General features: G+C 41.9%; 1 protein-coding gene and 1 long non-coding RNA gene across 3 annotated transcripts in view; one reads left to right on the plus strand and one right to left on the minus strand.

Moving 5' to 3' along the window:
• The window catches only part of LOC122554210 (dihydropyrimidine dehydrogenase [NADP(+)]-like), a 739,011-nt gene that overhangs the window by 140,167 nt on the left and 574,172 nt on the right, over positions 1–24,672 (minus strand). The gene's annotated exons all lie outside the window — the stretch shown is intronic.
• LOC122554211 (uncharacterized) overlaps positions 22,601–24,672 on the plus strand; it is a 63,973-nt gene continuing 61,901 nt past the window's right edge. For both annotated transcript variants that reach the window (XR_015758118.1, XR_006312934.2), the window contains exons 1-2: positions 22,601–22,733; positions 24,279–24,354. This is a non-coding gene — a long non-coding RNA (uncharacterized LOC122554211). The remainder of the gene's footprint in view (positions 22,734–24,278; positions 24,355–24,672) is intronic.

Raw genomic sequence — 24,672 nt, forward strand, 5'->3', positions numbered from 1 at the left:
AGTGTAGGCCTAGGGACTGCACTATTTTTGACCTGTGTAAATGGGCAGAAGGACCAGAGGCCAAGTTTTTCACTTTCTGTGAAGTAGTGAGAATAATGGTGAACGTGATGACATAACTGATCAAGAGCCCAAAAGTGAGATTCTTGCTGTCAAGAAATAAAAACTATTGCAATAAATTTATCTCTCCTGAGCTGGCACTATAAGGTGGCAAGAAGCTTACATATCTGTTTTTAAACCTCATTAATTACCAAAATTACCATAATCACATGCCCAGCTGTCTGTCCTCGGCACGCTGCAGTGCTCCAGCAAATCACAGTCCAAACTGGAGGAACAACATCTCATCTTCAGACTTGGCACTTTACAAACTTCAGGACTTAATATTGAGTTCAAAACCTTCAAATTGTGAACCCATTCCTTCCTTTTCTTTTTAGCTCTACATTCTCTGTAATCCTCTCTACCCTCCCCCCAGTTCAGTGGGAAGGTCTGTTCTTTCCAATCTGACAATTAGACACACCATTGTTCTGCCCGTCACACATTCTGATCACTTAACCGACTTTATCAATATTCTTTCTACCCCAGAACTCCACCCTCCCATCATTGCATAAATGATGTCCTCTCTATACTTCACATCAGCTCTGACGAACAGTCATCTTGACTCAAAACATTAGCTTGCTCTCTCTCCACGAATGCTGCCTGACAAGCTATGATCTCCAGCATTGTCTGTTTTTAGCACAGATTGCAGCATCTGCAGTAATTTGCTCCTATGACAATGTTCATTCCCGCTTACTTTTGCCCAACTGAAAAATTCAATGCTGCAAAAACATGACAGTGAAAACTAAATGGGTACCTGTTGAGTTGGGTTCACAGCCTCCAGTCCAGGTTAATGGCTGTGCTAACTCTTTAGTTCAGGTGGAACCACTACAAGTGCATCAGGTGCTCCATGGTCACTGGCTGGATGTCTCCCTGTACTATCTTTCTACCCAACTGGGCAACAATAATGCAGCAACATCAAAATATCAGCTTGTATAGGCACAGGCAGCAGTTTCTCTCCCAGAGTCAACAGATTAGTCAGCAGGAGCAGGCAGTAGCACAATGAGAGCGGGCAAGATATTGTTGGAAATACTGTTCATTGAAGGGAACCATGTGATCTTTGGGAGTGAGGCAAGCCAAGCCATAGCTTGTTATGGAGAGGGTGTGGTGAAGGTGTGGAGACCTTGAGCATCCCATACTCCAGGCTTAAAAATGGTGCATTAATAGTCAGGTGAAGGGGCTCAATCAAAATGGAAAGAGATGAAAGTTTATCAGGAGCACAGGGAGTGCAACACTTTGGGGTACATGAAAACTAGGACGCAGATAGTGTATCACAGGCAGTGCCAGTGATAGTCATTCGACACAAATACAAAGTTGGAACCTCCCTTATTGATCCAAAAGTTAACTGTGCAATGCAATTTTGATATCACAAAGCAACATTCAAAGCGGGAAAAGTAACTGTTCCTTTTAAAGGTAGTGTAGGAGCTTAGTGCTAGAGTATTGGGGTCTTGTAAAGGACAGTTACATTACCATGACTCCAGTGATAAAACAATGTCATATATCTGCCTGAAAATCACAATTAGAATCTCAATGTTCCTCACACTATCTAAATCTGAACTGCTTTCATGAAGAAATGGTTAAGATTACCTCATCTTGCCAATAGGCCAAGATACACAGTCACAACCATTAAAATTACAATGTCCTCACACATATCTGGGAAAGCCTGCTAAGACAGAACGACTGAAGTGGGGACAGGAGGAGGAATTGTCTACTGGTAGCTGCTGCAATTCAAGGAAATGCAGACAGTATTTTGAGATTTTTATGGACCAGGCCAGACCCTCTCACAACATTTGAAGAAGGTAGCCCAGAGCCTAACTTTTCGAGTTGTTTGAAGGTGAATATTCCAGGAGCGACGCAGTTGGTCAAACCACTCTGTTTTAAACAAAACTGAATTTATTTACACATGAACAAAAGAAAACCGTATTAAGATTAACATAACTATTTAAAAACCCAACTGACACGAAAGCGCAACTTAACAAAGAGCTGTTTCAATTTCCTGCAACAGCCCATAAACACACCCCCTGACAAAAAGGCAAATTCAAACACAGGTTCTTGTAGGAGAGAGATGTCAGAGAGAGAGAGAGAGAGAGATGATCAGCATGGAACTGTTTCTATGGGTCCCCAGCTAAAACTAGCCCAAAACTGGAAAAGCCCCTGAACGGGGAAAAATGGCCACTCCCCTTTCATTGTACAAGTATTTAAAAAAGATCCTGAAAGCCTTTTCTGATTGTTGACTTGGGCCGTATCTGTTAGCCGTTATTGAAGTAGCCAGTTCAGACATTTCGGCACCTCTGCCTTTATCTCCCCTCACAAAAAAAAACAAGTACAGAATAACCTTGTTAAAGGAGCAGCATCATGACAAGTACAATGAGAAATAAGCACAAGGAGGCTCATTAAGGAAATCTTGCTGTGGTAAATGCCTCCTGTGAAGTTAGTGGCAAGAATCTGGAGCTTTGTGGGAAGGATGTGAGGGGATGAAGTGGCCCTTTACTAAGACTCTGTACTTTCTCTTGAAGTTCTCATGGAGCTGCTGCAACTGGTGACACAATGGCAGCAATCAACACAGCTGTCCTTTCTGCAGTGCTGCTCTGCAGGGCACTAGAGCAATGAAACTGACACAGAGAGACAGCAGCTACTGCTGGCATAACAAAAACAGAAGCCACCACCAGCTGGAACACAGCCTCAAAAGAAAGAGAGAGAGCAGCACTAAAAGCCACTACAGAGGAGGAGATCTCTGACACAGAAGGAGCAGATCTGTAGACTTAGTGCAGCTATCTGCGAATGACTGAAAAGATATCTCAGGATGTCAGGAACCATCATGTCACGCCTCTACCAGCTTCTGAATGAGGGCTTATAAGGACTGGCACTGGGCAGGAATCTCATCCCTAAAGGTTACAGCTACTCTTCATGTTTTCAGAAATGGGCCATTTGAGAGAGCTATTGGCCCCTCTCTGGTATTCCCCAGTCTGTTTGCTCATTGACGCATCTGGGATATCACTGATTTTCTGTTTCTCAGAGCTCATCTATTCATCTTGCTCCCTTTTGATGTGGGGAGTCAGACAATGAATGCATTAGGACTTTCAACCAACAGTTCCTTCCCACAAGTATAGGATGCAACTGGTTGTTGCCTTCACATAGCAATTAGAGCCCAAAGGATTCCACTCCCTTAATATTCAATTAATTTGTGGCGACAACAGAAAAGATATTGCATGTCTGCATTATATATATGAGTAGCTACCACAATTCGTACATTCTGGCCATTTACTTGCAGTTTCATCTTAACCGGGGCCAATTTGGAAGAAGCTATATTAATTTAACTGTATCTATTCCTCATCCTCAGGCTGATTAATTTGTGAAGCCCTGTTTTGAGGTGGATTTGCCTTTGACCTGGACAGTATGTTATACCCGTTTCTGTAGCCTTGTCTGGGGCAAACTCTATGAATGAGTATAGCATGGATGTTCTTGCTCCTCATTGTATTGTGGAGAAACATCCTATCCAGTTCTGGAAGTTTGTGACCTCTGACTTCAGTCACCCTACTTGGTGACAAACAGCAGCCGTGAGTATTATCCGCTGGAGACTTGGCTCTGCAGTTTCAGAGTCACCCAGAACAATGCCATCTATGGACCCTTGTTTGGTGTTTTTGTGTGAAATGACCAGTTCTATGACTTTCTTGAGATCCAGATCTGGTTCAGTCAGTAGCTTCCTTTGAGTCACAATATTATTGATTCCACAAGCTGAGCGATCCCTTAACGTTTCCTGAAGGGCTGATCTGTACTCTCAGTGTTCCACTAATTCCCACAATCTCATCAGGAATTCAGCAAATGGTTCCCCAAGAAGCCTATATGCCATGTTAAACCTGTGATGCTGCAATGTAACAGTCTGGGGTCATAGTGGTCTGCTGTTTTACCTATCAGTTCATCAAAGGATTTTGACTCCCAGGGTTGCTGGGTAGGTTAAACTGTCTGTGATTTAGGTCAGGGTCCCACAAGTGGTCAGGAGGATGACTGTTTGTCAGTGACCCCCTTCTATCCCTGAAAAGAAGTATCACATTCTTTCAACATACTGCCACCAATCCTCTGCACCTGCATCATAAGGTTCCAGTTTCCCAAACATTGGCAATTTCAGTACTTCCCCAATATAGCTTTACTGGGCTGTTGAAAGGCAAAACTATACTCTCATTATCAATGTAATAAATCAGCAAGCCCAACAGAAAAGGAACATACAATGGCTAGTGCCAACCCAGGACAGACAGTTCTGTAGACCCATCCCCGGGGCTCCTTTATTTATTCTTGAGAGAGTCCATTGTCAACATTTTAAATTGATTTAACCTGAAATGTGTATCACACATCTGAGGTAGTTGGGGCTTGAACTGAGGACAGGTCTGGGTGGGATGCTCTTCAGAAGGTGTGTATGGATTCAATGGGCTGAATGGCCAGCATCCACACTCTAGAGATTCTCTGAACGTGAACACGTATTCACGATCAAGCTAATTTTCATAATATGAGTGAACTTCAGCCAAAGAAAACATATGTATTTGAAGCTTGCCCTTTTGGAAGTCTTGTTCTGTGACAGGATTTAAAGTCCTGCAGAAGCTTAACAAGCAGTCTTTGTGACTTCTGAAATTCAGTAACACCAAACTTTGAAGGAAATCTACAAAAACCTAGATATTGCATTGAACAGTCCTTCCATGGTCATTCTGGCTTGAATGTGAAAGGAATGGGTGTCTTCCACTGCTGGTCCTCAGGCAAGAGCAAATCCTGTTCGCACCACCCTGTACTTCGCTTCAGGGACCCCTGAGCTGTTTTGAGTGACCTACTGAAAACTTCACAAGTGAAGCCCTTGTTCTTAGGCAGTAGTTAATGTAAATGATATCTTTTGAACAGTCAAATGTGGCAATTTCTGGTAACCCTCAGTTCCCTAGAATGGTGTTATGCTTCACAATTCCCTGATGAAGGAGCAGTGCTCCCAAAGCTAGTGCTTCCAAATAAACCTGTTGGACGATAACCTGGTGTTGTGTGATTATTAACTAATTCCCTAGAAATCAGAAGTTTCAAAGACTGCTGGCTTCTACTGAATGCAAAAGTAATAGATTCTATCACAATGTCAATATTTTAGAAAAAGCAGAAATAAACCAAGGGGAGAATTTAATACTGTGACCATGCTGTGGCTTAAAAAGATTATTTTGTCCTGTTTTTTAAAAGAGAGATTGAATGAGAGAATTGACTGTAAACAGCTTGTGAGGTCTTGGTTTTTTTTGTTAAAGTTGGAGCAATGGAGGCAGCCTGGATGAGTGTGGTTAGCTCTCATAGACCACTTTGTTGGTTTAGCTTTAATTAGTTTTTGTTGTGTGCTTGAAGAAGTCAAAGCTATCTTCTCCCTCTCTCAGTTACAGCTAGAAACTGGGGTTTCTCTCTGTAGCTGGGTTACCTGTGACACAAATCAATTTTTCTGAATTTTCCTTTTGGTCAAGGCGTGTGTTTATGGGATGTTACTGCATTGGAACAGTTAATTAATAATAGTTAGTGTATCTATTGTTTTGTTAAGTTTTCAAATGGAGTTAAGTTAGTTTAATTCCTCTTTCTTTGGTTGTATTTTAACTGTAGTTTTTAAATAAATTGAGTTTGATCAATCGTATTGCTCTGGAAGGGATCTGGTCTGGTCTGGTCCATAACATTACCACTCCCAGTTGTGCGTTTGGTGTAGCGGGCATTTAATCATAAGAGAAGGTGACACTGGCTTCCTGCTTCTGCCTTGACCTGTGTCTGTGTGTGTGTGTGTGTGCATGATTATGTGTGTGTCTGTGCTTGTGTGTACATGTGTGTCTGTGTGCATGATTCTGTACATGTGCATTTGTGAGCATGGGGTGCTGAAACTCACCCTCTGCCCTTGCTGCTGGTCCCAGGTGCTCCCAAAACTCATCTGTGGCCTGTGTCCTTTCCTAATCCTGGGCATCGTGTGGGTTCATTTCTGGTAGCAGCCAATAACTTGCGAATGATGCTGCTGCGCACTGAAAAGCTGCAGGTTTCTGACCTGAAACTTTTGGCGTTTGGACCTCGTATCTGCTGTTGGTGAGTCTGAACGAGGTGCAGTTCTTCCCGAAGAAAGATGCCTTAAGGCTCTTGCTCACTGAGTGAGAACCCCATCTCCTACTTTGAATTCTGACCTGTGTCCAGACCCATATTTCGTTCATTAAAACGATAATTGATGACTTTTCATCTATGGGATTTTACAGAAATTGATTGCTCCCGTACCAATATTTCAGAAGTTTCCATCTAAGAATGTTATTCTGTTTCCACACTGTAAGCAATCTAATCTAATCTTACACCAATCAATCTAAGCAGCATTAATGATTCTTTTAATTTAATACAAATATTGTTTTATGTAAAAACTGAAAGAACTGCGGATGCTGTAAATTAGAAACAAAAACAGAAATTGCTGGAAAAGCTCAGCAGGTCTGGCAGCATCTGTGAAGAGAAATCAGAGTTAATGTTTTGGGTGCAGAGACTCTTTCTCAGAAGTGTTCTCAGGAAGGGTTACTGCACCCGAAATGTTAACTCTGACATCTCTTCACAGGCGCTGCCAGACCTGCTGAGCTTTTCCAGCAATTTCTGTATCTGTTTCATGTAAGTCATCATACACACAATGAACTGCAGGCCAATATTTAGGTATTGACTGCATCACACCTTTGAAACAAGTTGCAGAGAAAAAGCCCACATGAACAGTGCACAATAACTTAAACAAGAAATGTTTTTTTCGATATGAGATATTAAATGTTTGGGACATGACACAATAGAAGGTACAGGAGATAAGGAAGTGGAAAGACAGTCTTCATCTCATGGCTCCTCACCAAACTAGGCTTCTCCCCCTTCCATTTTGTCACTCACTGTGAATAAGACATGCACACTAATATTTTTCTGACCAAGTTGCTCCTTCAATTGAAAAGATACGGAATGGTGAATGGGGTGTGGGACGCCTAGCTGTGCTACATTTTAATCAATCTATTCCTTTTCAGCATGAAGCACGTCTATTTTAGAGGTTTTAGCTACTGAAGAGTGAACTACTGAATGATTCAGCAGCAGCAAGTGATGGAGAAGGACTGCACTTTCTGAAGTTCCAGCTTGTATTCTACTTCAGTTGGTAAATATGACAATCACAGCACCATTCTTAGAAGTAGTACTGATGGTCCATCCATCCCAACAATCTTGAATTTCAAAGGAATGGATAACGCAAATGCAGTTGGGAAAGATACTAAAAGGTCATTGATACCTGAAGAAATAAAAAATGCTGACATGTGGGGCAAATTCCTCTTTTAATGAAAAGCTGTCAATGATTCTTTTCCTCTTTAATTGATAACCTGCTAATAAAATTGTTCTAATGTAATTTCTAGTGCAACTTCTGAGTACATGGGGAATCTGATTTAATTAGGTTGATGACATCTGTCACTCAGTTACTTTACTAGTGCCAATCTATTGTAATTTTCTTTCCAAAATATTACTTTCAGATTGTGCAAATGTGAGGAGATTATCAATGTCGATGCAATTAGAGAGTGGGAGAAAAGGGAAAGCAAGACAGAGGACGTTTTTAACTCCTTAATCATGTGGTTTAAGACGATGATGATATAAAACAATTCATAATTGTGGCAAGGTCACAAAAAGACCATCATCTGATAACTGATGGCTGGTTACTAGAATATTGTTGTCATGACTCCTATTTGCAGAGCGTTTCAGAGAACATCTCTGGGACACCCGTACCAATCAACCCCACAGCCCTGTGGCCGAACACTTTAACTCCCCCTCCCACTCTCCCGAGGATGCGCAGGTCCTGGGCCTCCTCCATTGCAATTCCCTTACCACCCAATGCCTGGAGGAAGAACGCCTCATCTTGTGCCTCGGGACCCTCTAACCCCATGGGTTTCTCCAGTTTCCTCATTTCATCTCCCCCCACCTTACCCCAGTTCCAACCTTCCAGCTCAGCACCACCCTCATGACCTGTCCCATTTGTCAATCTTGCTTCCCACCTATCTGCTCCACCCTCCCCTCCGACCTATCACCCCCACCTTCAACTATTGCACTCTCAGCTATCTTCCCCCCAGCCCCACCCCCCTCCCATTTATCTCTCCACCCCCGAGGCTCCCAGCCTCATTCCTGATGAAGAGCTTTTGCAGGAAACGTTGATTTTCCTGCTGCCTGACGTTCTGTGCTTTTCCAGCACCACATTCTTGACCGTATACAATTTACATGATTCTCTCATAAGAAACCAAATAAGGGAGCATTGGAGCTCGACATTGTTCAATCATTTACACTTTTAAAAAATAAACTCAAGGAACAGTTTTCAATTCTTTCTCTATTCTTTCAGGTACACCAGGCCTCGACATTCAGAATTGAAGGGGATGGAAGTGAAGCTCCTGATTGTAAGGTCCGAGATATGTAGATACTGCAGCTATTAGCTCATTTCAATTGAGCTGGTGTGTTGTGGAGAGGAACAGATAGCTCGCTGTCTGCAGGAACTTGATGATCTGGGATATCTATACACCAGGCTGCACCCCTCAGGTGAGCAAGGAATGATGTAAGCAAGTTGGGGAGTGGAGCTTCAAGCCAGGAATAGAGAAATGGTGGAGCAAGAGATCAGGCGAACATGGTAACTATAGGGAAGGGAACTGTACTGATTCAGGGCTGGGGGAAAAAGTGAATAGCTGAAGGGAGTGATCAAAGTCTTGATGGCCAGGATATGTCAGGCAGCAAATGAAGGTGAGGCTGGGAGTAGCTGACAGTCTCCCCACTTCAGAACAAGATAGCTTTCCTCGTTGGGCATCTAACCAAATTTGAAGCTGGCTCTTTATTTGCACATACAGAGGAACCAACACCTGTCACAGCCTTGGGCACTGAGCATTCATTTATTGATCCCTACCAATGTGATTGATCATGTATATGAGTCTCCTGCTTTCTTCCTAGATTAGGAGATCTGTTTAGTGCCCAAGAAATAAGCAATGCATGACTTAATTTCTAGGCTTTTATCCTCAAGTACATTCTGTCACCATTATTTGTCAGCAGTAACAACAAGACTTTGAAAAAATGCTCCTTTTAAAGGCCAAAGTATAGCATTGTCTTTAAGAGTAAAATCTCAATTCTTTAAAATGCTTTTAACAGAACACAGAGAGGACGATTAATTTTATACTTGCTGCTGTAGTTATGCCTGATATGTACTGTATCACAAATACAATTCACAGCTCAACAAAGAATTAATTAAATGCCAAGCAGCACAAATACTGAGGTGACTTGAGTTCATCAATGCCAAAGATTACCATGTACTCTATAAAGCGATAATAGGTCCACTGTCTAGGAACTGAGTAATGGTTCATTTGGAAACAATCTTTTCATATAAGCACAAATAGCTTGAAACCACTGTTCACAACGTTCAATCTCTCAGCTTGCTAACATCAGTTTGTAAAATCATTAATTCACAAAAAATATGTAGCTGAATTTGAACTGTTTAATTTATTCTATGCTTCTTTAGTCCCTGCATGAATGCAGTTGGATTTTCAGTGCATTTTAAGTTCAAAGTAATTAATAGAGGGAAAAAACCCCACAGACTATTCATTGTTGTTCAGCTTGGCACAATTGGGTCTCGTGTTGTGATCATTTGTGAAGGAAATGGTAAATTCAGAGAATATTGATCGCAGATAAGGGGGAATTGTCAGGATCTAACAAACCTTAGAAACTTGGGCAACATGGGGTTAAAATTCAACTTAATTCAGGAATTCAGACCACCATCTGCCATAAACCTTGCCTGATTTTACATTGAAAGCAGACTATCAAGTTACCAATTTTCTACCTGCCAAAGTTCTTTTCTCTATCCCATATTTCTCAGTTCTGTTCTGTTTTACGAGCTGTGGGACTGCTACTCCAAAACCTCCTGCAGGAAGATATTTTCCTGCTGACCATTCTTCTCATAAAATAGTAATTGAAAATACTCAAGCTGCTCAGCAGGTCAATCAGCATGTACGGAGAATGAAAAAAATAGAATTCACCTTTCAGGTTAAGTGACCTTTCATTAGAACCTGCTGAGTATTTTAGGCATATTGCGTTTTTATTTTCAAATTCCCAGCATCAGCAGTATTTTGCCCTTTTGTAAGATGTAAGAGTTTTGCTAACTGTGGGGAGGAAATGGACAAAATGGCCGCTTAGGCAGGACATGTCTATCAACCGGACATGTAAATGGCTCAGTTACCTGCCAGGCAGATGGGTCAATGTGCCACCAATGTTCCTGAAGCTTGAAATACACCATCGCAGTGGAAAGACAGCTAGATGTCCTGCCAATACATCACCCTCCCCACTCCAGAAATATTTTGTCAGCGTTTCCATCTTCTAGCCCATCTTTAGTGGGCTGGGGAAACTCAAGCCATTATTTTCTTCATCAAGAGAGCTTTGCTCTATATTACCAATAGGTCTTGCCATTTTACTAATGATGGGATAAATCACCTGCCAATATATTTCCTTGCAATCACTAATGGAAGTCAGAACCAGGATGGGGCATTTAGCCCCAAATCTAGGCAAGCATCTGGAATGTGTACTGACTCATGACAACTGAATTCCAATGTCATGAAGGGCAGGATTTTAGCCTGGATCTCCAGTACTCATTCACTATTATGCTGTGAAAAACATTTTCATAAAACAACAGTGGTGACAAGCTCGCGTTAAGAAATTAATCATTGGAAGATGGATTGTCCTGTTTCTCGTTGAACCAAACAGGTTTAAAATCATGCTTCGTGCAGGACAGTGCCAAATTTTGTGATTCCACCTTCTGCCCATAGGTGGCTTAGAAGAGCTGCAATGGTAAGTAACTCACAATATCCTACCTACATGCTGTAAATTGCCTCATATAAGTCAACCTAGTGTATAAGACAACTCCATCCTATCATCGCCAAAAACATGCTTTTGGATATACTCTGTACAAGTTGAATCCCTTTTTAGCTCTTAAATGCTGTACTCACATGCTGTACTCTGCCAATTTTTCACCACAAAAACACATGTTCTATTTCCCCTTTCTGTAAATCAGCATATTGATCAAGAGGCAATCCGAGCACATATTCTTACAAAGCAGAATGTATACTTGATGAACACTAATGGGTCCTCCAGCAAAACGAGGGAAGTATGAAGCTGCTTTCAGGATAAAAGGTATAAGGTTTTCCAACTTGCCAAATAACTGTACTGCAGCGAGGGAATTGAGAAACTGGTGCAAGAATGGAGGAAGGATGAATTCATCCAGTAGAAAATGCCCAAGACCAAATGTGCAATCAGTACAGTGACCAGTCCTTGACCTGATCCTGAGAAACATGTGTTGAAATGTGTCCTCAGAAATTGTCAGCATGGTTACATTGTCATCAGCGGTGCAATATGTATGTAAGCATTTAAGTTTGGGTGAAATAAATCACTTGAGTCCAGTAAACATTTCACAAAGAAGCTCAATGATGTCGCCACCTTATGATAAGGACAGTCCATTGTTGTAGAAGACCAAGATTGCTCAAAGGTTGCCAAAAACCTTCAATACCAAAATTATCACTTTGCTGTGATTTTTTATCAGTGGCAAAAACACTCTTACCAATTAAGTTACATTGGCAACCCAGATGTAAGACTCATTTTGGCATATCCAGCTGCCAAACAATAGAGTGGAAAGGTTCAGAAACAGTATTGGTGAGAACGATAGGAGAAAACAGGATTCACGGTGGCCAATGGAACAAAATTGAAGACGATGGTAATTTTCAAACATAAAAACCATGCTGGACACCAAGCTCCCAATATGTCTATGACAATGGCTGAGTGGATGAGAATGGAGTACAGTTATGGATCGATAATGTATGGAATAGGTAGCCTGATGTCTGCATAAAGAATGCAACTTATTTGTGTGGGACTTATTTGTGATCCTATTCTGATCCCATATAGCCAATGAGATCAAGATCTGTACTGAAATCAAATCAACATCATAGTTTTACCAGAGGATACAACATCTGTAGTTTATCCTTTGAAAGTGTGCCTCAACAAACCATTTGAGGGATAGGTGGATGGTTGAAGACATAACACCTTCACAAAGAATAGAAAATGCATGCTGCTCCACATGATATTTTCTGTGCTTCCATTAACAGGTCCTGGGATGCTATTAGTGCCTGCTATCATCAGATCATGATGAGAACATGGACTACACAATTCAATAGATGGAGAACAAAATGATTTGTTGTTGTGGGATGACTTTGTAAGTGACAATGCCACATCAGATCCAGAGTAGAATCTTTATGTTGATTCTATAGCTGAAGTGATTTGGAATGAATCCAAATAACTTTTTGTGTTGGATTTCAAAGACAATGAATTTGAAAGTTTTGAAACACCCTAATTGTGATTATGTCCTTGCTTACCAAGATCGGCCTGTACTGCTCGTAAACAAAGCTTTTCACTGTACTTTGGTACACGTGACAATAAATCAATCAATCAATCAAAGGTGTCTTTGTAGAGTTAATTCATACATTAAACTGTGCAACCTTAAATTAATATGAATTACTGGTGTTACCTTTGATTTCACCATGAGGAAGTTTGGATTTTGCTTGAGGGTGAGAAACCTTAGTTTGTGACTAGTATCTTCAATTTAGATAAAGGCAAAAGTATGACGAAGACAGAAATCTAAGGAGATATGTTATAACTTTCGACAAAGATAGGCTATCGAGAAAGTAAAAACTCTACAAGAATGATGAATTATTTGTGATGAAGTAACAATGGTGAGGTTGCTATACAATTGAAAGAAAGGTCTTATAATGTTACTAGTAGGAGAGAAGGTTAGGAATATTTTAGAAATTAGGAAAGAGCAGTCTAAACACTGACAGGTCAACCAGACCTGACAGGCTATATCTAAGAGTCTTCAAAGAAATCACAGCTTTTTATCACTTTGGAAGAATAGAAAGGAAAAACAGACAAATGAAGAGAGACAATAGAATGCTACAGTATAGAGGAATTACACACAAGGAACAATATCCACCGTGTGGATTTAAAAAAAATTATTCATGGGATCTGCGCATCTCGCTAGGCCAACTTTTATTACCTATCTGCAATTGCCCAGAAGGTTGTTAAGAGTCAAGTATATTGCTGTGGGTCTGGAGTCACATGATGGCTACCAGGTAAGGATGGCACATATCCTGCATTGCAGGACTCTAGTGAGCTAAATGTGTTTTTACAATAATAGTTATTAGGCCGGATTTTTATTAAATTCAAATTTCACTATCTGCCAAGATGGGATCCAAACCCATGTCCCCAGAATATCAGATTAGGGCTAAGGATTACTAGTCCAGTGATATTACCACTATTCCACCATCTCCCCCAATACAGCAAATAGAACAATGACCAAAAAACAAAGAACAGCACAACACAAGAACAAGCCTGTGCTGACACATGATGCCTTTTTAAACTAAACATTTTTGCCTCTACACAGTCTGTATCTCTCCATTCCCTGCCTATTCATGTATCTCTCAAGATACCTCTTAAATGTTGCTATTGTCTCTGATTCTACCACCTCCTCTGGCAGCCCATTCCAGGCACTTATTACCCTCTGTGTAAAAAAAACCTTGCCTCTCACACCTCCTTTAAACTTTCCCACTTTTACCTTAAACCTGTGCCCTCAAGTAGTTAACATTTCTACCCTCAGAAAAAGACTCTGACTATCTATTCTCTCCATGTGTCTCATAATTTTGTAAACATGTATCAGGTCACCCCTTATCCTTCGACGTTCAAATGAAAACAAACCAATTTTGTCCAATATCTTCTCATAGCTAATACCATCTAAACCAGGGAATATCCTGATAAACCTTTTCTGTATCTTCTCCAAAGCCTCCACACCTTTGTGGTAGTGTGGTGACCAGAACTGTATACAATATTCCAAATGTGGCCAAACTAAAGTTTCATGCAACTGCAACATGACTTGCCAATTTTTATACTCTATGCCCTGACCAATGAAGGCAAGCATGCCATATGCCTTCTTGACCACCTAATCCATTTGTTTTTTTTTTAACCATCCTCCCAGACTTCGCTCTCAGTGAGGATGAATAATCAGTCCTCAGTAAAGGCCACACCTTCATCCCACTATGCTTCCAGATCAACAAATTCAACACGCTTTGTGACATCGACTTTTTCTTCTGCTGTCTCTGCCTTTGTGCCTGCTTTTTCCGTCAGGACTCCCACCCATCCCCAGAGGACCCCTTTGCTCATCTCCAACATACTCCATCCACCTGGACACCCTGTGCAGATCTGTTACCCGCCCTCGATCTCTACATCTCCAACTGCTGCCGCGACATTGACCACCTCAACCTGTCTAGCCCCCTCACCCACTCCAACCTCTCACCCTTGCAACACTCAGCCCTCCACTCCCTCTGCTCCAGCGCCAACCTCACCATGAAGCCAATGGACAAAGGGGGTGCAGCAGTAGTTTGGCGCACCAACCTCTACACCGCTGAGACTAGGCACCAACCCATGGACACCTCCTCCTACTGCCCTCTTGACCATGACCTCACCTCCCATCACCAAACCAGCATCTCCCAGACCGTACACAACCTCATCACCTCAGGGGATCTCCCATTCACAGCCTCCAACCTCATTGGCCAGGAACCCCGCACTGCCCCGTTCTACGTCTTACCCAAGATTCATAAACCTGACTGTCCCGGTCAACCCATTGTCTCCGCCTAATCCTGCCCCTCCAAACTTATCTCCACATACTTTGACACCGTCTTGTCCCCTTTCCTCCAGGATCTCCCCACATACATCCAGGCCACCACCCATGCCCTCCACCTCCTCCATGATGTTTGGTTCCCCAGTCCCCAATCCCTTATCTTCACCATAGACAACCAATTCCTGAACACGCCCATCTGCCATGACGAATGCCTCCAAGCATTCCATTTCTTCCCCTCTCACCAAACTAATCAGTACCCTTCCAGTGACACACCCATTCGATTGGCTGAACTGGCCCTCACCCTCAACAATTTCTCCTTCCTATCCCTCCACTTCCTTCAGACCACCTGTATGGGCCCCAGCTATGCCTTCCTTTTTGTCGGGTATGTGGAACAGTCCATCTTCCACAACTACACCGACACCATTCCCCACTTTACCTCCACTACATCAATGACTGTGTCGGCACCACCTCATGCTCCCATGGGGAGGTCGAACAGTTCATCAACTTCACAAACACCTTCCACCCTGACCTAAAGTTCACCTGGATCATCTCGGACACCTGTCTCCCCTTCTTGAACCTCTCCATCTCCATCTCCGCTGGCCGACTCAACATGGACATCTACTTCGAACCCAATTCCCACAGCTACCTGGACTACACCTCCACCCACCACCACTCCTGTAAAAATGCTGTCTCTTACTGCCAATTCCTCTGCCTCCACCGCATGTGCTTCCAGGAGGACCAATTCCACCTTAGAACATCCCAGATGGCCTCCTACTTCAAAGACCACAATTTCCCCTCCCACGTGGTCAAAGATGCCCTCCACTTCCCACACCTCCACTTTCATACCCCACACCTTCAACCGCAACAGACAGAACCCACGGTCCTCACCAACCTCTGGATACAAAGCATAATTCTCCACCATTTCCACTATCTACAGTCAGACCCTACCACCAGAGATATATTTCCCTCCCTACCTGTATCAGCATTCTGCAGAGACCATTTTCTTGTTAGGTCCACACTTCCCAACAATCCACCCTCCACTCCTGGCACCTTCTCGTGCCACCACAAGAGGTGTAAAACCTGCGCCCACACCTCCCTCCTCACCTCTGTCCAAGGCCCCAAAGGATCCTTCCACATCAGGCAGAGATGTTCATGTACATCCAAACACCTCATCCACTGTGTCCATGGCTCTTGATGTGGTCTGCTCTACATTGGGGAGACAGGACGCCAACTTGCGGAACATTTCAAAGAACATCTCTGGGATACATGCACCAATTAGGCCCATCGCCCTGTGGTTGATTACTTCGATTCCCCCTCACACCCCGCTAATGAAATGCAATTCCTGGGCCTCCTCCACCACCAAATCCTAGCCACCTGTCACCTGGAGGAAGAAACCTCATCTTCTGCCTTGGGACCCTCCAACCACATGGGATCAATGTCAATTTCAGCAGTTTCCCCATCTCCCTTCCCCCCACTTTATCCCTGATCCAACCCTCCAACTTGGCACCACTCTCTTGAACTGTCCTACCTGTCCATCCTCCTTCCTAACTATCCGCTTCACCCTCCACTCTGACCTATCACCATCATCCCCCCAACTTCATCTACCTCCGGGTGCTCCGGTTTCCTCCCACAGTCCAAAGATGTGCAGAGTCAGGTGAATTGGCCATGCTAAATTGTCCGTAGTGTTAGATAAGGGGTAAATGTAGGGGTATGGGTGGGTTGCGCTTCGGCGGGTCGGTGTGGACTTGTTGGGCCGAAGGGCCTGTTTCCACACTGTAAAGTAATCTAATCTAAAGTAAAGTAATCTAATGTAAAGTAATCTAATCACAGTCCTAGCTACCTTGCCCCCAGCCACACAACCTGCCCATTTACCTCTCAACCCTCTTGGGTCTCTCTACAGTCCTGATGAAGGGCTTATGCTCAAAACGTCAACTTTCCTGCTCCTTGGATGCTGCCTGACCAGCTGTGCTTTTCCAGAACTACACTTATCCGTTTGTTTTGCCATATTCATGGAATTGTGGTCTGTATGCCTAGATTCTTCTGTACGTGAATGCTTCTAAAGGTTCTGCCATTTATTATATACTTTACTTCTGCATGACCTTGCAAAATGTATTACCTCGCATTTGTCCAGATTAAATTTCATCTGCCCAAGTCTTTAGCCTATCAAAATCCTGCTGTATCGTCTGGCAATCCTCTTTGACATCCATAGCTTCCCCCAATCTTTGTGTCATCCACAAGCTTATTAATCAGACCACCCCACATTATCCTCCAAATCATTTATATATTATAAACACTGATCCCTGCGGAACACCACTGGTCACAAATACCCAGTCATAAAAAACACTGTTTGACCACTACTATCTGTCTCCCATGACCAAGCCAGTTGTGTATCCATCTTACCAGCTCACTATGGATCCTATGTGACTTCATCTTCTGTATCAACCTCCCATGAGGCATCTTGTCAAATGCCTTGTTAAGGTCCATGTAGACAACATCCATCACCCTGCTCTCACCACTCATCTTCGTCATGTCCTCAAAAACTTCAATCACATTTGTGAGACATAACGTCCCCTGAAGAAAACCATGTTGCTTATCATCAGTAAGTCCATAGTTTTCCAAATATGAGTAAATCCTGTCCCTAGGAATCTTGTCTGACGAGGGCTCTATAAGGCTCTGGTCTGGCCACATTTGGAGTATTGTGCATGGTCTTGGACCCCTTATCTCAGGAAGGATGCACTGGCCCTGTAGTGTGTTCAGAGGAAGTTCACAAGAATGGTCCAAGGAATGAAAAATTAACATATGAGGAACATTTGAGGACTCTGGGACTATATTCAATAGAGTTTAGAAGGATGGGAAGGAGGATAAAATTGAAACTTATAGAATACTGAATGGACTAGATACAGTGGATGTTGGAAAGATGTTTCCATTAGTGGGAAAGACTAGGACCCGAGGTCACAGCCTTAGAGTAAAGGAAACACCTTTTAGAACATAGATAAGGAGAAACATCTTCAGCTAGAGAGAGGTGAATCTGTGGAATTCACTACATAAAAGACAGTGGAGGCCAGGTCACTGAGTATATTTAAGACTGAGATAGATAGGTTCTTGATTTTCAAGAAGATCAAGAGACAAGGGGAGAAGGTAGTGAAAGGGGATGAGAAACTTATCAGCCATGATTGAATGTCAGTGCAGACACAATGGGCTGAATGGCTTAATTTCTGCTCCCAGGTCTTATGGTCTTATGATTTCCATACCGATGATGTAAGGTTCATTGGCCTGTAATTTCTGGGATTATCCCTGTTGCCATTCTTAAACAAAACAACAACACTAACAATTTTTCAGTCTTCTCGACTAAAAAGGATGTGAAGATTCCTGTTGGGATGGGGGCAATGGCTTAGTGGTATCATCACTAGGCTATTAATCCAGAGACCCAGGTAATGTTCTCAAGACCCAGGTTTGAATCGCAATGTGCAAATGGTGGAATTCAAATTCAATGAAAATCTGGAATTAGGGGTCGAATGATGACAATGAATCCATTGTCAATTCTTGGAAAAACCCATCCGGTTCACTAATGTCCTTTAAGGAAAGGAATTTGCCATCCTTATCTGGTCTGGCCTACATGTGATTCCAGACTCACAGCAATGTGATTGACTCACAATTGCCTGTGGGCAGTTAGAGATTGGCAATAAATGCTGGCCCAGCCAATGACAGCCTCATTCTGTGAATGAATAAAAAAAAATACAAGGCCCCAGTGATTTCCTCCCTCAGCTTCTTCAGTATTCTGTAATAGATCCCATCAGATCCTGGGGATTTTTCTACATTAATGTTTTTCAAAACAACCAACACCTTTTTTATATCAACAAACAATTTGGAAGGTAAATGGAACATGTGCCTCTATTGCAAGGGGGAATACAGAGGAGTGGCATAAAAGCACAAAGTACTGACACCACTGTACAGAAGGTTGGTGAGACTGCTTTGGTCTTCTATTGATCTTGCATTAGAGGCAGTTTAGAAAAGGTTCATTGAGTTGACTTATGGTATAAAGGGGTTGTCTTATGAGGAAGGTTTGGGAAAATTTGGCTGAGTTTTATTGGCATGTAACAAAATGAGCATGTTGAAAAACATTAGATTCTGAAGGGGCTGAACATTGTAGTTGCTGATACAACACTTTCCCTTGTAGAGGAATCGAGAATTGGGGCAGGTTCAAAATGAAAGACACTTTCATTTAAATAGTGATTAGGGAGTCTCTCTTCTTTAACAGGGTCATTAATCTTTACAATTCTCTACCTCAGAAAGCTGTGGAGGCTGTGCCATCGAACATACCCAAGGCTGAATTGGATGGTTGTTTTGAACTATTAGATAATCAATGGTTAAAGCAAATAGGCAATAAAGTGCAAATGAAGAGATGCTGTGATTTTATTGAATGGCGGAGTAGGCTTGAGAAGTGGGGAGTCAAGAGTCCGTGGTGCTGGAAAAGCACAGCAGGTCATGCAGCATCCAAGGAGCAGGAGAATTGATATTTCCAGCAATAACCCTTCCTGATGAAGGGCTCCTGCCCGAAACATCGATTCTACTGCTCCTTGGAAGCTGTCTGACCTGCTCTGCTATTCCAGCACCACACATTCTTGACTCTGATCTCTAGCATCTGCAGTCCTCACCTTCTCCTCCCTGAGAAGCGGGGAATCTAATGGTCTACTCCTGCTTCTATTTTATCATGTTGTCTTTCAGGGAAGGGAATTCCAAAGATTCACAGTCCTTTGAATGAAGGAATTTCTTATCTCATTCTTAATTAGCTGCTACATTGATTTGGAACCATGACCCTTGGCTCTATATTCTCCAGCCAGAGGAAACAACCTCTATCCTGTCAAGTCACTTAAGAATTTTATGTTCCAATGAGATTACCTTCTTCCAAACTCTCAGGATATACACTGAGTGCACTTGATCTCTCCTCCATCCCTCATCTGAGGAATCAGTCTGACAAACATTGCTACACTCCCTCCAACTTAAGGAGATCAATCCTCAGATCAGGAAAACAAAGTTTTACAGAGTAATTCCATTATGTTCTCATCAAGGTCCTATAATTTTTACTGTAACACTTGCCCTGTTACATAAAATAATTGAACCATTACCTGTTCCTTCATAATTTCTTTATGACCAACAAATCAATTTCATGATGCTAACCTTCATGCCCAGGGGCAACTGAATTCCTCTGACCAGAAATTATAGGTGCCCTTGTCAGCTACGTAGAGGTACTAGGCACTAACATGTGCAAATAAGGGCCATAATCCCTGTTTAAGGAACTTCTCTTAAATTGTTATATGTTGGCTATTTTGTAACTCTTATGAAGCTTTTATCTCTCCTGCCTTTATGTGAAGGGGAATAAAGATGGATGAATGGCAGCCAAGGCTTATGAAACACATAAATCAACGAGAACAAGCGCAACAAAGCTCATGTTTCAACTATAATGATCAAACATGCCATTGATATCTTGAAGCGACGCTTCAATGTCTGGACTGATCAAGGACAGTCAATTTCTCACCCTAAGGATTTCCTGAATAATTGTCAATTGCTGCTTGCTCCATAAGTCTACCCTTGAAGGAGGTTTTAACTTGTAGCTTGATGCAGAAAGGCAAAGTAAGGGGGTGAAAAGCGACTGAGAAATTAAGAGCAATATCAGCAATGCAGTGAGAAAGACCGATGAGCCTTATGTTAATTTTAGAAAGCTTCCAAAGATTGCCTCAGCTGCAACATTTCTTAAAGAAGCAAAACCACAATTGCCAAGTAACTGTGCCCAAACCACACTTTCATATCTAATTCTGCAAATACTATCCAATGCTGACTTCCTGTTGTAGTGCAATCAAACGATAAATAAATATTCAGCATGATATTTAAGTCAAGTGCAAGACATGCATTTCCATTATTATGTACTGTGAACACTGGTTGCTTGAATTGGCACATGTTGGTACATGTGCTCTGTTTCAGATGTTTGACACTTTGGTCACCACTCCTTCTATGTGATGTCTTTAGATTAGATTAGATTACATACAGTGTGGAAACAGGCCCTTCAGCCCAACAAGTCCACACTGACCCACCGAAGCGCAACCCACCCATACCCCTACATTTACCCCTTCACCTAACACTACGGGCAATTTAGCATAGTCAATTCACCTAACCTGCACATCTTTGGACTGTGGGAGGAAACCGGAGCACCCGGAGGAAACCCACGCAGACACGGGGAGAATGTGCAAACTCCAGACAGTCAGTTGCTTGAGGCGGGAATTGATCCCGGGTCTCTGGCGCTGTGAGGCAACAGTGCTCTTTGTGAATAAATAAGTCTAATGGCCGGCTGCAGGATTTAAACAACAGTATGCTGGGAGTCCTCTTGTGGCGCACTGGGAGGATTGTACATGTGAGTCAACCCTATCCAAGTCTGTGGATGAATGCTGTTGTCGGGGCTTTAAGAGACGTTCCCCCTACTTGCCATGCCAGATGTTTGAGGGGAAATGATTTCTTAAACTTTGTGTCTGTTTAGAGTCCTAAGAATTCCATTGTTGTTAAATGAGCTTTTAGTAACGTGCACCCCCAGTGATTATGCAGATTTAAATATGGGTATTGTCTTTGTAGTGTTATCTCCAGTGCTTAACTGTCTAGGTGCATGACACAATCGTTACTTTTTATTAAATTGCATAAACTAAAAATAGCAAAATCAACACCTGGCTTTAATATAGCAGCTTTAACATAATAACATATTTGAAACTGCTTCACAGGAGAAAGATAAAACAAAATACCAAACTTATATTAGGATGGTTGATTAAATCATCAGATTCCTGAAGGCACAATGACCAACTATAGGCCAAATGAAGTTTGACTGGAGAAAGATCGTTTACTCCTCCCAATTCAATCATTACTAGCAAAGAGAAGTGCTGAAGAGGCAGATGCACTGACATGCAAAAAGCTTGCAAATGAATATGATTGTAACCTGAAAAAGAATACCTTTTTACTTCATTGTAAAGATTATGATCCTTCTAGGAAAGAAAGTATTAATTGTTTTGAGTAGGTCACTTATTTTACATCCTAGTAATATGGACATATGGAGGGGCTCTTAACATTAATTATGGAGCCTTTGTTGCCATAAGTAGTTTATTGCAGATGTCTAACTCTTCTTCCAAGATTTCATAAGCTAAGTAGCACACCTCAGTTGCAGTTTCCTTGGAGGGCTTAGCTTTTCTCATGCCTCTTCTGTCTTATTTATGGAACTGACTTAGTTGCAATTGACCTGATCCTGTGGTTGTATCTGCTGTCAGACATATGTTTCATGTAGTTCTGTATTTCTGGTTTGTTGATCTCCTTCTCCTCCCGTGCAATTAAACCACAAATGACCCAACACCCAACCATTGAGACAAATAAACTTCTGTGCTATTTGTTTCTGCATCTGTTTTGGTGGCTCATTTACATGCTCCAGTTCTTTAAGTGGCTTAACATGGAGGAAAATATTCATGTTTCTATTTGACTGTACAGCTGCAGACTTCTTAATGTCATATTGTGCTAATCTTTATTAATCCAATTTTGAAGGTTAGCAATCTTCATATCAGCACTAAACATGGGGAAACAGCATTTCACACTTTTGATTGACATTTATCCTCTTGTGATCCAGCTTATTTTTAAATCAGATTAATGCAAAAGGAAAGTATTTGACCCTAAATGCCAGATTGTTTCCAACACCAAGAAGACAGGAACCTCAGGGGATAAATAAATCACAGGAAGTTTTAGATGAAAATGGTTTACGTACGAGATCTGGAAGTTTATAACTATAAGAAAGACATAATATCTTTTCTCTGGACCAAATTCCAGCCTCGGGAGAACGTGGAGTTTGCGCATTGTCCCCGCGTCTGCGTGGGTTTCATCCGGGTGCTCCAGTTTCCTCCCACAATCGAAAAATGTGCAGGTGAGGTGAATTAGCTGCGCTAGATTGCCCAGAGTGTTCTGGGATATATAGGTTAGGTGCATGAGTCATGGGTAAATGTAGGGGAATGGGTTTGGGTTGGATACTCTTCAGCAGGTCGGTGTGGACTTGTTGGGCCAAAGGGCCTGTTTCCACACAGTAGGGATTCTAATTCTAATTCTGAAAAGAGGAAAACACACTTATCTAAAGAAAATTGGGGAATGACCAAATAAAGATCTTTGGGATTACAAAAGATTTCGGTAGAACAACCATAGAGAATACGTTTCCATGTAAGAAGAGTTCAAAATTTGGGATCATAAATGGCTAATAAATCTAATTCACAAATCAGCAGAAATAGTTTTACCTAGAGGATGGTTCGAGCTTGTAACTCACTACTGTAAGGATTAGTCGATGCTGATTGCATTAATGTAATTAAGGTGGATGTTACAGAGTAAACAAAGAAGAAAGAAATTTGAAGAATATGTTAAGAGCGTGAGTTATAAGAATATAGTATGAGGTAAGGTGGGAGAATGCTTGTGTGGAGCAAACACTTCAGTTTGGACCTTTGGGATGAAACATTTCATTCTGTGCAAGGAATTCTACAGAATTTCACATTTAATTCCGAGTTTAGTAATCCGAAGGAAAACGCTGAAATAGAGTTGGAACATCCTGGTTCAGTTTATGGTTAAATCTTACTTCAGTACTAAGCGAACCAATCTCAGCCAGTCTGCCGCAAGAAATTCTACTCTTCATCCTAGTGTCCTTGGGTAAGAGAGGGGAAAATATCAGGCAGAGTTGCTTGTCGTCATAACCATTCAGTTCATGTGTTATTACGACCAGACAATGTTCGTCTGTGGTGCTCCCTGGACACATACTGTCTCACATATGAAGAACAGTCGCTTTGTTGAGATACAAAGTATGAATGAAAATGCCCCACTACAAGTCAATACATTTTGAGGGGAAGGGAGGACTTTGCAGATAGAATGGAGCTCATAATGAAGGTGATAAAGTAAGCAATTCTGCACACCATTAAGTAACAATGGTGAACCTTATTTTAGAGACTTCATAAAAGTCATAATTTGCACATTGTTACGCTGACTCAACTAGAAGGCAAATAGCATTTCCATTTCATTCAGTCATAAAAGGAACATTAAATAAAATGTGCCAAGGTACTAATGGCTGTGTCACTCAAGCTTCAGATTATAAAACTAGAGTCTGAATGCCAGTCTCAACTGACGTTCATGTTGAAATTCCCCACAGGGAACAAGTGAACCTGTCTCTGATGGGCCATCTGGAAATCAATATAAAAGTAAAAGTTGGTATTCATGACAGATGTGATGTGTGAGGAATTGTCCTGCTTTCCGATCTTGAAGAATAGTGCAGGTGTAAATGTAAGGGATTCACTTGAGAAAGGAAAGCGAGTGAGTGGTAAAACAAAATATTCTCATCAAAAGCAAACTATACTTAAGATATCAGCAATTATTGCTTAACTTTGAGCTTATCTATTTCAATTGGTAACAAATGTCATTTTAAATTTATCACAATCAGATTTTGGGAGGTATGAGTTTTGAATTATGAGCACGATTCTTCCTCCCTCGAAGTGATGAAAAGGGAAATTAATGAGGTGAGTTAGCTCTGGAGAGAAACCTCTTCTTGTCATCATCTCACTAATTAAGATAATGGCTAAAAGGTACATGGATCACTTATTTTTTAAAACTATTTTCTAATCAACCTGCTCAGTGATGTTATTACATACCTCTGAGGCAGACAGACCACAAACCTGGGCCTCCTAGTCCAGAGGCAGGAACATTACTGATGTGCCTCACTTTCAATTAAAGCCTTTGAATGCTGGCCACTTAAGGGCCTTGCAGTAAGGCAGACTGGGAAGATTGGCCTACAGGCACCATCACAGTGAGGCAAACTAGCCTCTTCCTCATTCTTC

The sequence above is a fragment of the Chiloscyllium plagiosum genome, unplaced genomic scaffold (assembly GCF_037043375.1).
Source record: "Chiloscyllium plagiosum isolate Xiang-an unplaced genomic scaffold, Cpla_swu_hap1 HiC_scaffold_9, whole genome shotgun sequence".
Classification (NCBI taxonomy): Eukaryota; Metazoa; Chordata; class Chondrichthyes; order Orectolobiformes; family Hemiscylliidae; genus Chiloscyllium; species Chiloscyllium plagiosum.